At 35.2% G+C, this 17,372-nt stretch overlaps 1 long non-coding RNA gene across 3 annotated transcripts in view; it reads left to right on the forward strand.

Moving 5' to 3' along the window:
• LOC144293991 (uncharacterized) overlaps positions 1 to 14,676 on the forward strand; it is a 159,273-nt gene extending 144,597 nt beyond the window's left edge. For 2 of the 3 annotated variants that reach the window (XR_013361377.1, XR_013361378.1), the window contains one exon: positions 11,661 to 14,675. This is a non-coding gene — a long non-coding RNA (uncharacterized LOC144293991). Of the gene's footprint in view, positions 1 to 11,660 lie in introns of all 3 variants that reach the window. The other variant, XR_013361379.1, reaches the window with a different exon arrangement.
• The last annotated feature ends 2,696 nt before the right edge of the window (positions 14,677 to 17,372 follow it).

A 17,372-nucleotide genomic window follows, 5' to 3' on the forward strand; every position in this document is an offset into this window, starting at 1 on the left:
GGTGTCCTCACCATGATCCAATTCAAGATTTTATTCCTGTGTCTCTACATGTGTCCAGTACTAACTCACACACGACGAGAGAGCTGGGGGTAGTCTGGATACATGGCACTACCTTGGCATTCTCAGAAATCTGCCACTGCATTTCAGTCTGCTCTAACTCTGTGCTGACATGTTGAGGAGCAGAAGTGGCTCCGATGCTGCTACTATGAGTCTTCAGCTTTTATATATTGCCAAAATGATAGGTGATTAAGTTTTAATAATTAGGCTCAGGGATCCAGAGACAAATACCAAAGTAGAAAAAAATAAAGATTAATCAGAACTTCTTAACCTTCTGTAAGTAAGAAGGGCACACCAACATACTCCACACATGTATACACACACAGAATGATAAGTAAAGGTATGTTTCACAATAAGCTTTAAGGCTCTCGACTCAAAGTTAAAGGCTCTCCAGAATGCCCATCCAGTTTAAGATGCAGTAGTATGAAAAGGAAGGAAATGGTGCTGTCAATGTCAAAAGCCTGAACGTGACTGAGATGGACATCATATGGTTTCCCTATTTTTAGAAGGGGACTGAAATAAGTACACGGTGTTTAAAAGTGCCAGAATATTTATGTATATGTAACAGAAAAGTTGTATCATGGGCTAGCTTAATATTGTTATTAAAATGGTTAAACATACATATTTTTCAGATTCTTATTTCCTTCCTCATATCTTTCCAAAATACTATATTCATTGTGTTATATTCCTCCTCAAGAATTTCAGAGGCTCTGTAAGATCTGGAATAAAATATTTAAACTCTAAAAGCTGGCCAGCCACAAACTACCTCAGTTTACCTTCAAATATGTACTTCCCTTTATGAACTTTACATTAACAGTTTGCTTTGATTAAATGTCCCATGTAGTCTCACCTGGTCACATTGTGTCTATTTCTCTCACTGAGCCCCTTTCCAGGACTTCTCTGTTATTTTTCAACCAATCCAAATCTTAGGAGCAGCAGAATGCTGGAAGTTTCAAATCAAAGACCAGACCTGATCCTGACTTCACCCCCAGCCTTTTGACCTTGGGCAAGTTACCTAATTTGGCTGGACCTCAAATTTCTCATATATTAGATGAAAATCATAATGATTAATAATGCTGAATGAGATCATACTTATAAAGTAGCCCAGTAAAGGGTCTGGCGTACAGTGCTTAATGAATCCTATTCGTCTTCTTTTGAATTGAGAATAAATTCCACCCTAGCTATAAAGGCCACTCCCTACCTCCCACCTTCACTTTAGACCATGCTAATTTCTCCAACTATGTTGCTGTAACGTACTTCTTGTCATGTACATTTGTTTCCCTTAACTTAAAAAAAAAAATCTTGGGCTCTATCAAATGGCAAAAATCATGTAAAGTGCTTTACACAAGACTTGACACATAGTAAGTGCTCCATAAATATTTCTGTGGCCGCTGCTACTATCGCAAAGGCAACAGTCACTCATACCCCTATGGTAACAGCTCTTGACTGATGAATTATGTTTGTTCCTGGAAAAAAAAAAAAAAAAAAAGAAAAGAAAAAATAAAAGAGGCAGTAAAGAGTCATGGCAAGGGTTCACCCTCTGGATCCAGATTGCCTACATTAAAATCCTCACTCAACAATTTCTGGCAGTATGACATCTGGCAAGTTACTTCACCTCTTTTGATTTAGGATGACCATAATAGTTATCCATCCATAGATTTGTTTTGAGTCCTGGGCAGCCCGGGTGGCTCAGTGGTTTAGTGCTGCCTTCAGCCCAGGGCGTGATCCTGGAGACCCGCGATCGAGTCCCATGTGAGGCCCCCTGCATGGAGCCTGCTTCTCTCTCTGCCTCTCTCTTCATCTATATGTCTCTGCCTCTCTTTCTCTTTCTTTGTGTCTCAAATAAATAAATAAATAAATAAATAAATAAATAAATAAATAAATAAAATCTTAAAAAAAAGATTTGTTTTGAGTACTAAATGAATTAAAATATAAAAAAGATCAAAAACACCTAACAAATAGAAGTATGTTACATGAATTTGGTATTGCTAACACATTTTAACCTTTTTCAGTCCTGACCCCCCCTCCCACCAAGTATTTTGAAACCTCCTGAAGACAGAAATATATATATTTATACTGATCTTATCATTTCATAAGGAAAAATGAAATAAAAGATGGCATAGAAGAGGTCTAGTACAAAGCCTGGAGCACTGTAAAGATCTAAATTAGCCAGATTCTTTCCCCTTATCTTACCTGCCACACCTAATAAGTAGTTCTAGGAATTGCTCTTTGAGCATTTTTTGAAGGGAATAAATGAATATTGATTTTTCCCATATGCCAAGGATTATCATTAAATATAGAGCATTATAATTCAAAAGACTTCCTGTTATTCTGTGGAAATCTGGTTTGGTAAAATTATGTCATCTTCATTTTATTACATCATTTACTGTATCCTGACTGCCCCAAAGCTTCTTGACATTTTGTTCTGGAGTCCTGAGTTGCAATATACTATTTAAATCAGACATTGTCTTAACTTTCTTTTAGATTCACTTTCATTTCTCTCCATTATCTCTTTTCCTTTCCTTCTCTCTACTGCTTACTTGCATTCATATGGAGATAGTGGAACTGTCACTAAATGGCAAAATAGCTTTCCTTTACAGAAGGCTAGCTAGAATTGTACTCTGCTGTTTCCATCTGCAACATTTTCAACATTTCAACATTTTATAGGTGAAGCTGTGCAAACAGCATGGGGGAAACAAACCATGCTTCTTCATGCCTTTGATCTTGAAGTCATCTCCAGGTTGACAAGTATAATGTACAGTTAATCCCTGAATAAATCTCGAGGGTAATAATGTATAGGATGACTAAGACATGGGTTGTTAGGTTGACTTTATAATATTTTCTCCCTCCACCATCATTGAACTATAATTGACATATAACATATGTAAGCTTAGGGACCAGTGTAATGATTTGATATAACTATAATTGCAAAATGATTAACACAGTGAGGTTAGTTAACACACGCATCACCTCACATAGTCACCAATTTTTTTTTTGTGGTGATAACATTTAAAATCTATATTCTGGGGATCCCTGGGTGGTGCAGCGGTTTGGCGCCTGCCTTTGGCCCAGGGCGTGATCCTGGAGACCCGGGATCGAATCCCACATCAGGTTCCCGGTGCATGGAGCCTGCTTCTCCCTCTGCCTGTGTCTCTGCCTCTCTCTCTCTCTCTCTCTGTGTGACTATCATAAATAAATAAAAAAATTAAAAAAAAAAAATAAAATAAAATCTATATTCTTAGCAACTTTCAGGTACATAATACAATATTGTTTACTATATTACTATATGCTGTATATTAGATCCCCAGAATTTATTGATCTTAGGACAGGTAGTTTATACCCTTTGACCAATATCCCCTGTTTCCCCCAACCCCTAGACCCTCAACACATATATCTACTTTCTATTTATATGAGTTTGGCTTTTTTAGATTCCACATGTGAGAATTTCCAGTATTTCTCTTTCTCTACTTAGCTTGTTTCACTTACTATAATGTCCTCAAGACCCATCCATGTTGTCACAAAAGTCAAGATTTTTTTTTAAGGCTGAATAATATTCCATTGTATATATATAACACATTTTCTTTATCCATTCATCGTTTGATGGACACTTAGATCTTGGATATTATGAATAATGATGCAATGAACATGGAGATGCAGTTATCTCTTTGAGATAGCAATTTCCTTTCCTTTAGATGTATACCCAGAAGTAGGATTCCTGGATCATATGATGGTTCTATTTTTAATTTTTGAGGAAACTCCATAGTGGTTTCCATAGTGGCTGTACCAATTTACATTTCCATCAGCAGTGCACAAGGTTGCCTTTCCTGCACATCCTCATCAATATTTGTCATTTCTTATCTTTTTAATAATAGCCATTCTAACAGGTGTGAAGTGATACCTCATTGTGGTTTTGATTTGTATTTCCCTTAAAGGGTTCAGGGATATTGAGCAACTTTTAATATACGTCTTGGCCATCTATATGTCTTTTTCTTTTTTAAAGTCTATTCGAGTCCTCTATGCATTTTTTATTCAGGTTTGGTTTTTTTTTTTTTTTGGTTTTATTTTTTGTTTGTTTTTTGAAAGCATATGATGCTTTCAGCTTTTGTTTTTCTTTCTCAGGACTGTTTTCTCTATTCAGAGTACTTTGAGATTTAATGTGAGTTTAATTATTGTTTTTATACCTCTGTGCAAAATTGGAATTGGATTTTTGATAGCAATTGCATTGAACCTGTAGATAATTTGGGGTAGTATGGTATTTTAGCAATATTAATTCTTTCAATCCATGAACTTAGGATATCTTTCCACTTATTTGTGTCCTTTTCAATTTCTTTCTTTATTGTCTTGTGATGTTCAGTGTACAGATCTTTTACCTCATTGCTTAAACTTATTCCTTAGTACTTATCTTTGATGCAACTTTAAATGAGATTGTTTACTTTATTTCTTTTTCTGATAGTTCATTGTTAGTGTGTAGAAACACAACTGATTTTTCTATGTTGATTTTGTATTCTACAACTTTACTAAATTCATCTATTAGTTCTAATAGTTTTTGGTAGAGTCTTTAGAATTTTCTCTATATAAGATCACCTCAACTGGGAGGACAATTTTACTTCTTTCTGGCTTGGTGTCTCTAGGCTTTCAAAACTATGTTGAATAGGAATGGTGAAAGTGGGCATTCTTGTTAAGTATGATATTAGCCGTCAATTGCTCACATATGACCTTTACTTTCTTGAGCTATATTCCTTCTATGCCTAATTTATTGGGAGTGTATATCACAAAAGGTTGTTGAATTTTGTCAATTGTTTTTCCTACATCTATTGACATAATCATATAATTTTTCATTCATCTTATTAATGTGGTCTATCATATTTATTGATCTGTATATTTCAGTCATGTTTGCATTCCAGAGAGAAATATCATTTGATTATGGTGTATGAGGTTTTTAATGTGATGTTGAATTCATTTGCTGGTATGTTATTGAGAAATTTTGCTCCCATATTCATCTGGGATATTGGCATGTGGTTCGGTTTCCTTGTAGTGTCCTTTTCTGGCTTTGGGATGAGGATAATGTTGGCATTGTAAAATGACTTTTCTCTCTATATGTTTGGAAGAATTTCAGAAGAATTGGTATTAATTCTTTTTTAAATGTTTAGTAGAATTCACCAGTGGAGCCATCTGGTCCTGGACTTTTCTTTGTTCAGAGTATTTTGGTTACTGATTCAGTCTCCTTATTAGTTATTGTTTCGTTCTGATTTTGTTTCTTCAAGAATTAGTCCTGGTAGATCCTATGTTTCTAGGAATGTATCCATATCTTCTAGGTTGTTTCATTTGTTGCTATATAATTGTTTATACTAGTCTCTAATCTTTTTGTGTTTCTGTGGTGTCAGTTGTAATGTCTCCTCTTTTATTTCTGATTTTGAGTCTTATCTTTTTTTTCTTAGCTTAGTTTAAAAGGTTTATAAATTTTTTTAAAGGTTTTATTTATTTATTCATGAAAGACACACAGAGAGGCAGAGACACAGGCAGAGGGGGAAGCAGGCTCCCTGTAAAGGACCCGATGTGGGACTCGATCCCAGGACTCCAGGATCACGAACTGAGCCAAAGGCAGACACTCAACCACTGAGCCACCCAGGGTGCCCCCAGGTTTATCAAATTTTATCTTTTCAAACACCAGCTCCTTGTCTTCTTGATCTTTTCTATTGTTTTTCTGTCTTTATTTCATTTAATTCCATTCTGAGCTTGTTATTTCCTTCCTTCTACTAACTCTGAGCTTAGTTTGTTCTTCTTCTTCTAGTTCCCTAAGCTATAAAGTTAGGTTGTTCACTTGGGATCTTTCTTCTTTCTTAATGTAAATATTTATTACATAAACTTCCTTCTGAGAGCTACTTTTGCAACACCAATAAGTTTTGATATGCTATGTTTTCATTTTCATTTGTTTCAAGATTAAAACAAAATCCCTTTTGATTTCTTCTTTGACCTATTGATTATTCAGGAGTGCATTGTGTTATTTCCACACATTTGCCAAAATTTTGGTTTCCCTCCTCTTCTGATCTCTAGTTTCATACTATTATGGTCAAAAGGTACTTGGTATGATTTCAGTCTTAATTTGCTAAGGTTTGTTTTGTGACCAGCAAGGGTTAGGTTCAAATCCTGGCTCTGCCACTTATAAATGATGTATTTAAGATCAAGTAACTGAACCTTTTAGCTTCAAATGACATATCTGTGAATGGAGATAATAATAGTTCCTACTGTAGAAATTATTTAGACTACACACATTTATAATGTACACCAAGCACTTAGTATACTATTTATGACATTGTAAGAGCTATACAAATGAAAATCCTAACAATAAAAAGAACTCATTTTAGTGCAATGGGTTTTTAGTTAGGTTAGATGGCCTGACACACAAACTCTAAGATGGAGATTTGCCTGCAGATAATTTATTAGGGAATCACATGACAACAATATCCTTGGAGGAGTGAAAAGGAAATAAGTTTGGATAAAATGGAGCTCTGATTCAGTCTGAAGAAGACTTCAACTTGACTCTTAAGGAGCACTGAAACCAGGATGACTTTCAGTGAAGTCCCATTGAGGTGAGAGGACTGGTCCTTTATACTCCTACATGGACCACATCTGAGAATGAGCTTCTCCCGGAGAGGCCACTTCTTGGGTAAGGTAGTTCTCTGGTGCTGAGCATAAGCCCCAAAGATTCAACTGTCAGCTTTCAGCCATGAAAACTCCTGACACTTGTAAAATGAGTATCATAGTCCTGAAGGTGGGGCTAGGCCATGCACAACAGCATCTACTATGGGTTCCTAATGGTAAATGTATAATAATTATATATAGTACAGAGCTTTATTTTATTACTTTTTCTAGACAGAATATTCCTGGTGGGTAAGAGCTGTGTCTGTCTTCATTGTCTGGCACACAGAAGGATAATATATATGTTTTAAATAAATGGAGTTGTTTATAAAAACTATATTTAAAAAAATCATATTCTATCCTCCTTTTAAGGAATTAGAAAATCTAAATTTTCGGACACTTGGGTAGCTCAGTAGTTGAGTGTCTGCCTTCGGCTCTGGGAGTGATCCCAAATTGTGAGATCAAGTCCCACATCGGGCTCCCTGCATGGGGCCTGCTTCTCCCTCTGCCTGTGTCTCTGCCTTTCTAACTCTGTGTATCTTATGAAAAAATGAATAAAATCTTAAAAAGAAAAAGAAAATCTGTCTTTGGATATGGAGAAACTACTGATATTTTCATACTGTAGTGCCAATTTTTAAATCATTTATATATTTTTAAAATGTTTTATTTATTTATTTGACAAGAGAGAGAAAGCACAAGCAGGGCGAAGTTCAGGCCAGGGCTAAGGAGAAGCTGGCTACCCACTGGCAGGGAGTCCTGATGTGTGGCTTAATCCCAGGACCTTGGGATCATGACCTAAGCTGAAGGCAGATGCTTAACTGATTGAGCAACTCAGGTGCTCTAATTTTTTTTAAAATAATTTAACTAGAACATAAAATATAGTGAGCAAAACATACCCCAGTTTCCCTTATTTAGATACACAATGGCAAAAGATAACTATAAATATTTCCAAACAATTTATTATCATTTTTGTTCATTTAATCCTATTTACAAAATTGTTTTTAAAATCTCTGTCTCTTGGGATGCCTGGGTGGCTCAGTGGTGGAGCGTCTGCCTTCGGCTCAGGGCATGACCCGGAGACGTGGGATTAAGTCCCACATTGGGCTTCTTGTGTGGAGCCTGTTTCTCCCTCTGCCTGTGTCTCTGCCTCTCTTTCTCTCTGTCATGAGTAAATAAATAAAATCTTTAAAAAATATATATAATAAAATCTCTGGGGATCCCTGGGTGGCGCAGCGGTTTGGCGCCTGCTTTTGGCCCAGGGCGCGATCCTGGAGACCCGGGATCGAATCCCACGTCGGGCTCCCGGTGCATAGAGCCTGCTTCTCCCTCTGCCTGTGTCTCTGCCTCTCTCTCTCTCTCTCACTGCGTGCCTATCATTAAAAAAAAAAATATATCAAAATCTCTGCCTCTGAATAGAGCGGAATAAAGAGGTGGATAAGTATTAATGTGATGAAGTAAACTGTTATGTGTAGAATCTAAGAAGTGCCCTTTCAGGTGATCAATATATTATTCTTTCATCTTTGCACATTTAAAATTTTTCATAATGCTTGGGAAAAAAACATTTTAATTAAGTTGGCTATGTATTTATGAAAATATTGAACTGGGAGAGTCCCTAAGTGAAATAACAGAACAAGCCAAGCATTTTGATATGTAGAGGGCTGTAACAAAGTAAGGATATCTCTGTCTAACTAGTGTCCACCATGGGTTCCTAACAATAAATGTATAATAACCATATATGACATACTGCTTTATTACTTTTTCTAGATAATGTGTCTCTGGTAGGTAAGAGCTATGTCTATCTTAACTGCCTGGCATATAGGAGGAACTCAATAAATAGGTCTTAAATAAATGGAATTGCTTATAAAAAGCTATTCTTTAAAAAAATATACTCCTGAGTTTTTATTAGTTGTTCCTTTTTGGGGGTAGTAGATGAAGGGACATCTTGTTATAGTGACAGGTATGTTATGGAAGGAGACAGCAAAAGAAGATATCTCATGTTGAAAATGACAATACCAAGACTGAATAAAGATTTATAAAGAGGCTTAAAGATAATTGGCTCAAGGTCACTCACACTATAGGTGTGGAAACAGATTAGGCAGTCGAAGAAACTTGTTCAAAATTGTGCCAGTAGTTAGTGTCAGAGTAAGACTTTATTTTGCCTAGAAACACCCCTTCCTCCCACCCCCACCAACAAACAAACAAGGATTACAATGCCACAAACTCCCACAAATTTTCTATTTGGGGAAGAAGAAGAGATTTATGGGGTCCCATATGGAGCTTCGCTAATTGAATATGTCACTCCACTGGCCAAACATAATTTTTTTTTTAAGTTTTATTTATTTATTCATGAGAGACGCAGAGACAGAGAGCAGAGGCGCAGGCAGAGGGAGAGGCAGGCTCCTTGCAGGGAGGGAGCCTGACATGGGACTCGATTCCGGGTCTCAGGATCAGGCCCTGGGCTGAAGGCGGCGCTAAACTGCTGAGCCACCCAGGCTGCCCAAACATAATTGTTTAAACTATTAAATTTTTGGGGGGACTACAAAGCCTGATAAATATTAGTTGAGTAAGTTAGCCAGTAATTATGAAAATGATTGAAAGAATATTTATTTATTTATTTATAAAGTTTTTATTTATCCATTCGTGAGAGACACAGAGAGAAGCAGAGACACAGGCAGAGGGAGAAGCAGGCTCCCCACAGGGAGCCCAGTGAGGGACTCAATTCCGGGTCCCTAGGATCAGACCCTGAGCTGAAGGCAGATACTCAACCACTGAGCCACCCAGGTGTCCCTAGTTGGTTATTTATTAAGCTATTATCACTCTGGGCCAAATTGATTACTAGATTAATATGACACATAGAAATGAGGAAATGGGCCCTAGGGCAGGTAAGTTTTGATAGGGAAGAAGGAAAAAAAAGTAGGATTTAGTGGAGGCTTGAAGTGATGCCTGGATGGATACAGCTGTGGAAAGGCTTTGAGAGTATGGGTGGTAATGATGGGGAATATAATGAGGATAGGAGAGAGTTACAAAGGCAGTTGGACCCAAAGCAAAGAGATAGAGAAGGACTTCATCTATTTATTTTACAGAAATCTCACTGTGTTGCAGAATCCACTATCACAATGGTGAGCATCCTTTGAGAACTTGTGTTCGAAGAATCTGGATTTTCTCAGAAGCATAATTTGCCAAAGAGGCCAATGCTAGAGTAGGTTGCTTTCCTTCACTTATCCTACCCTTCCAGTCAGTTGTTTTGTTTGTTGGGTTTTATTTTGGCCATTGCCTTAGATTCGTGGTCGTCAAACTTACTTTTAGCTGGAACTACTCTTTTCATGACATCTTATTTATAAATTCTCTTGTAAATGATGCAATTGAGGGGGTATCCCTTGGGTGGCTCAGCAGTTTAGCGCCGCCTTCAGCATGATCCTGGAGACCTGGGATGGAGTCCCACATTGGGCTCCCTGCATGGAGCCTGCTTCTCTCTCTGCCTGTATCTCTGCCTCTCTCTCTCTCTCTCTGTCTCATGAATAAATAAATAAAATCTTTAAAAAATAAAATAAAATACAAAATAAATGAAGCAATTGAGGTAATTCTTTTTGGAATAGAATAAGGTGGAATTGGAGGGTGCAGACCCAACTCTTCTACCTCAGCTTTGCCTATTCCACAGGAATTCTGAGGAACATAGGGACTCCAAGGAGCATGGCTATAAAAACACTGTCTCAGAAAAACAGAAAATGCATCATGGTCTCCTGAGTTCAGTAGAGAAGCAATTACAATGTTATTTATTTGAGAACCTTGAGTTATCTCTGTATGAAACTTATTTGAGAGGAGAGGGAGAAAGGACCAGCTGAAGTTGGTTCTGGGTTGCATGTACAAGGAAACCAATGAATATTTCTCATATTCTGAGAGGTTAACAACATCAGTTCAGAAAGAATTTTAAGAAGATTTTTTTCATCTCTAAAGTAAGAACTGTTTTAGTGGTAGTAGAATTCAGTTCAAGAATTTGTAACAGAAAAATGTTACCACTAATTGAAATACAGTTGGAAGAGGAAGGAATTTAATGAGCAGTTACACCATATGCTCAGAGAAACTATTGAAGAGTAGAAATCCATACTTGTGTAAGATGAAAAATCTAACTGTACTTGAAATATTGGATTGAAAAGCAATACAGAAGGTCTTAAATCTTGTGAACACTGTTGTTAGTACTGTGCTAGCCAAAGAATATGCAACGTGATATGGAGCTATATTTGGTATGCAAGTATTTGATACATTTAATTTTCATTTTACACAAGTGATTTTCAAATTTCCTAATGCCATATATTGAGGAATTTTACTGTGTTGGTGATGCTTAATATCAAAATCACTGGTATTACACAAATCAAAATAATAAAACCCTAATTCCTTTTAGGAAGTTATTAAATTTTATTATGTGTACTTTTAGCTGAAATGTAAAACAAGGTATCTTGATATCCTCTCACCAAAGAGTAGGTTCATGAACAAAATATGACAATATGACTCCCTTCATTTTAATTTTCACCAGAGTGATATAAAGCCAGAATGAAATATTTGGAGCTGATTCATTCCAGCGGCAACCCCGACAAGGCTGTTGTGATGGTTTAAAAATATGTCTTCAAATCCTTTGACATTTCTCCCTTTAAAGGCAGAATTTTATTCCTTTCTCCATGAATTTGGGCCAAACTTAGTGACTTGCCTCTAATAAATAGAATGTATAATTTCTATCTAACTCCCAAAGCTAGGTCATAAAAAGGATACAGCTTTTACCTGGTTCTCTCTCTTTCCCTCTTCCTCCTCCCCTCCCCTCCCCTCCCCTCCCCTCCCTTCCCCTCCCCTCCCCTCCCCTCCCTTCCCCTCCCCTCCCCTCCCTTCCCCTCCCCTCCCCTCCCCTCCCTTCCCCTCCCCTCCCCTCCCCTCCCTTCCCCTCACTTCCCTTCCCTTCCCTTCTCTCCTTGTAGGAGCAATCAGCCACCATAATGTGAGGATACTCGAGCCAACCTAGAAGAGTCCAAATGAAGAACGAAGGCTCCTGCTAAAAACCATCACCAGCTGGATAATTCTATAAGTAAACGAACTTTAGAAATGGATCCTCTAACTCTGATTAACCTTCAGACAATTACAACTGTGGCCAACAACTTAACAACAACCTCAATGAGAGACCCTGAGCCAGAAATACTCAGATGATCCAGAACCAGAAATACTAATCATTCAAACTGTGAAATCTAACAATGTTTATTGTCCTTTTGAGCTATAATATTTGGGGATAACCTGCTAAACAGCAATAGATAAGTAATGAAGTTGTGGTCCAACCCATGCTACTAACACTTTATGAAGCTTCTTTACTTCTTTTCATTTCTTTGATCTCCTTCAATCTTCCCTAAGATTCTATAAGCATCTCCCCAACTCCATTCTGCTAACATCAGTTTCAACTACTTATTATCAAAGAACACAACTATAAAACAGTGTAATTTATTAATAATTTAAAAAGTTTGGTCTGAGAAATTTTAATTCAATATCTTGGTTTACTGTGGTTCTATCTACACATTATACATTTTCACATGAAGGGTAAAAGATTGCTATTTATCTACTGGCATTTTGTAAGTCAAAAGTGATTTACCACTGATACATATGTCTCTTGATGAATATTCTAAGATTATGCAGCACTTCTTTATCACATATCATTTATAAAGAATTATGTGATCATCATCTATAAAGAATGCAAGTATAAACTTGTAAAATGAAATTAGATGCTTTGTAATTGAAAAATATATTCATTGTAGATTTAATTGTTGAATAGTTATTTTGATTTGCCCACACAAGTTATTACTTCAGATTTACAAGTTTGGATATCCTGAACTTTAGCATGTTGCCCTCATGAGTGTGTGTTAATACTTTTTTCTTCTTCACGAATAGATGAAAACTTAAAGGAAAAACTAGAAAACTGCCCACAATGAAAATGTATCTTCCTTATTTTAAATCAAATGATTGTGTTTAATTTTTTAAATACAGTAGTGTTTTAATCAAACTTAGAAAAATTTTGGTCATTATTCTTTAAATATTTTTATTGCACTATTCTCTCCCGTCCTTCTCCTCTGCCTTCTCATCTCCTCAAACTCAAGTTATGTTTGTGTTACAACTTTTGATATTATTCCACAGGTCCTACATTGTTCATTTTCTTTTATCTTATTTTCTCTCTGTAGTTCAAATTCATATTAGCATATTGCTTTCATTGAGCTTGGTGTTATTTCTTATGTTGCCAATCTGTGATTAAAGCTATCAATGTTTGTTTTCAAATATTATACTTTTCAACTCTACAACTTCCATTTGGTTCATATTTATGATTTTTTTTCCTATTCTGAGATAGTCTCTCGGTATTCATTCATCATGACCATATTTTTCTTTAAAATTTTATAAAAGCTACTTTAAATTCCATGTCCACTAATTTCAACATCTAGATATTTGGTATTGATTTACATAGACTAACTCTCTAAAATATTGTTCACATTTTTTATCCTGTTTTCTTATTTGTAGTAACTTCTAGATATATGTTGGACATAATGGATCAGAAATTATAGAAATCTGGATTATGTTGTCCTCCTTAAATACTGGTGATGTTTTTTATGGCTGACATATAAATCACTGGTAGATATTTTTGTTCTTGTCAGGCTTGAACTTATAGTTTATTAGAGCTTTATCTATATTTAGTTTTTAACTTTATCCTAGGGAATATCCTTACTCTACAGCATGATCTTTATACTTAAAATATAATTTCTCTGAATCTCAACTGAATCACGAATGAAATTTCTTCACTTCAGTTGGTCTGGACTCCAGTGAATTCTGGCATGGTATGCCCTCTAATATGACTGGCTCTCAGCCCTAAAAAGGACCAATTTGGGGAAAGATGAGGTATTTATAATCATAAGGCTCATGTCTTCTATTCCTCTTATTTTAAAGATCACAATCTTATCTAGCCTTTGTTTAATTTCTGACACAGTGATTTCATACATTTTTTCCAATTTAATAGTTCTTCTTGTCAAGAGGACATGTCTGGTGCCAGTTACTTTGTCATAGTTAAAAGTTGAAGTTGCTTTCAAATGTATATCTTCAGCCAGTTTGCTATAACATTTCTGGACTTAATAGTAAAATAAAATAGCATGTTAGAATGTTTAAATAATTTTACAAAGAAACAAAAAACCCCTAATACCCCTATACACATACACATGCCATATACATTTTCTTTTTTTTTTTTTTTTGCCATATACATTTTCAAATTTGTAGAGAACTCCTATAAACTTTTTGTATAAGAGGAATTAAATATATTTTAATAAAATATTTTGTATAACAGTGATTAAATATATTTTAATAAAAATTAATTAGCTCACAAATTCCTTCACATTTTGATTTGTCAATATTTTGTATTTATACTTATAAGGATAGAAATATGTGATGAGAACTCTATTTATATTTATGTGTTATAGTAATCATTATATTTTAAAATATTAATACCTTACTTTCAATAAGAAGAACTCAATTGCTTTGATATCTCTGCAAATCACCTGCATAGAGTCTACAAATTATGCCTAATTTAGGTGCAGACCTTCGTCTCTTAAAGACAGGGTTCAACTTACCAAACCAATTTCCACCAAGTCCCTTACTCTCAGTAGAGAAAAACTCAATAAATGATTTTGCCATTAAGCTTTCTGTATTTCTTTAATATAGTAGCAATCTATTGAAAATTTAAACCTAAACCAAAAATAATATGGTATCTCAGATATTCAAGCTAAAATTTAAGTCAGAACACCACCTGAAGGAGTTTCAAAAGTGTTTACAATATATTTTACAGACTGTAGCTAAGAGCTTTGTACAATTCATCTTCCAGATGTAGACACATTAATGAATTTAAGTGTATTAATTTTCCTCTAGCATTTACAATTTATTATTGGCTTGGTTTGGCAGTGAGATGTTAAAAGGGGTTCAAGGTCCAAGTGAAATGATTTTTAAGTGCATCAGGAATGATGAGTTATATTCATTTTAACATCACTGCGTCCTTTTAAAGCCTCCGTGTTGTCAATGTTAAGGTTTTTAAATCAGAATTTCCTCTGATAAATGCCTCACTGAAACACAAAAGATTAGGATAGGCATTTAACAAACACGGAAATACATTAGGCCAATAAACCTATGAAAAGTGCAATATTTTAACATCCCCATCAATAACCAGGAAAATGCAAAGTAAAACTAGAACGATGGATCATTGCCTGCCCAACAGATAGGCAAAAGATTTTTAAAGTTTGATAATATGAAATGTTGTAAAGATGTAAACAATAAAAATGCCCTCACCCTTCTTGGAGGAGTATAAATTGGTAAATCATTTTGGAAAATGATTTGGCTTTTCTTTTTCTTTTTCTTTTTCTTTTTTTTTTAATAAAGTTGGCTGTATGCATACCCAAGACCTAGCAAATCCACTTAAAGTACATATCCCTGGAAAAATGATGGATAATAACATCAGGATACATATATCAGAACAGTCATAGCAACATTGATTGCAATAGGCAAAACCTGGGAACAATTCATTATCTATACATGGCACAATGGGTAAGGAAATTTTGCTATATACATGCATTGAGATACTATACTAAAGATCAATTAAAAAATTAACTGTAGCTACCCAGATTAACATGGATAAATCTCACAAACATAATATTGACTGAAAGGAAGCAGTCTTAAAATAATACATGTATATTTATGATCATTTAAATTCAAAAAAGTTAAACTACATTATTTAAGTATGTATGCATAAGTGGAAAAACTAAACAGAAAAGCAAAAAGGTGGGTATCATTGAATTAGTGAGTATCATAACTATCATAGAAGTTAGGAGAGTGGTTGCTGACAAGGGTGGGGGAAGGACAAAGGTCATATTGGAGTGATATGCTGAGGTTTCAGAGTAGTTGGCAGTGCTTTATTTCTTGACCAAAGTTGTGGTTACAGTAGTATTTGCTTTACAGCAATTTATTATACTCTACATTCATGTTTTGATCATTTTCTGAAAATGTTATCTTTCATAATAAAAACTTAGTACTTCCAGGAATGAGGAGTGATTCCATAAATGCTAGTTATTTTAATAGTTTTAATATGTTTTTTAAAATAAACTTTATTCTTTGGAAAAGTTCTAGGTTTACAGAAAAATTATGAAGACAGTATAGAGTTCCCATAAAGGAAGCACCCAGTTTCCCTATTATTAACATCTTCTATTAGTACGTACATATATTACAATTAGTTATCTAATATTGATACAATATTTTTTAATACTGATACATTATTATTAGCTAAAGTTCATACTATTTAGATTTCCTTACTTTATATCTAATACTCTTTTTCTGTTTCAGGATGCCATCCAGGATAGCACATTACATTTAGTTGTCATTGTCTTTAGCTTCTCTTGACTATGACAGTTACTCAGACTTCTTTATTTTTGATGACTTTGAGCATTTTGAGAATGTTGGTCAGGTATCTTGTAGAATCCTCCTCAACTGGAATTTTCTGAATTCTTTTCATGATGAGACAGAGGCTATGAGTTTTGGAAAAGAACCACAAAAGCAAAGTGCCACACTCATTAAGGTATATAGTATCAACATGAGTTATGACTGTTAACGTTGGCCTTGATCACCTGAGACAGTGTTTGCCAGGGTTCCCCACTGTACAGTCATTCTTTCTACAGCCCATTTTCTTATTATCTTTTTTGAAAGAAAGTCCCTATGAATAGCCCATCCTTTAGAGTGGGGATAATGTTCTTCCTTCTATTCTAGAGGCAAATTTTGATCTACACAAGTTATTTAGAATTTTCCTAATGGGAGCTTGTGTCTCTATTTATTTGTTAATTCTATCATGTATTTATATTTATATATATGTATTATTTTATATGCTGATTTTTTATTATAATCGAATAATACTTTATTTTGTTCAGGTTGTTCTAGCTTTGGAATTCTTTCAGCTGATTTCTGTGTCCCTTTTATATACCCCCCAACATTACAGGCTTTATTTCCCCTCTAGCACTTCATTACTTTCTGGCACTGTAAGATACACCAGGCTTATCTTCTGTATTTTCTGTCCCAATCCTAGAGTCATCAATTTCTCCAAGAAGCCCTGGTTCTGTTTATAGGGGACTGGTATTAGAAACCAAGATACGGGAGCTAGGTGTGCTCATTGCTACTGGGGTGTTTGCCTCCAGGTCCACTCACCTGACAGAGCAAGAAGATACTAATAAGTACATATTAACATTTCTATAAACATTTGTATGTGTATCTATGTATATATACATAGTTAGCATATACTGTTATATTTGTTTCAAGTGCACAATGTAAACCATTCAGGAATTCTATACATTACTAAGTTCTCATCATGATAAGTGTAGCCTTTAATCCCCACACCTATTTTCCCTACTCACCTCCCCTCTGATAACCATGTTTGTTCTCTATAGTTAAGTCTATTTCTTAGGTTTTTTTCCTCTCTTTTTTTCCTGTGTTCATTTATTTGGTTTCTTAAATTCCACCTATGAGTGAAATCATGTGGTATTTGTTTTTCTCTGACTGACATTTTTCTTAGGATTTTATTCTCTAGCTCCATCATTGGCAAGATTGCATTCTTTTTTATGGCTGAATAATCTTCCATTGTA

Source organism: Canis aureus, chromosome 22 (assembly GCF_053574225.1).
Source record: "Canis aureus isolate CA01 chromosome 22, VMU_Caureus_v.1.0, whole genome shotgun sequence".
Classification (NCBI taxonomy): domain Eukaryota; kingdom Metazoa; phylum Chordata; class Mammalia; order Carnivora; family Canidae; genus Canis; species Canis aureus.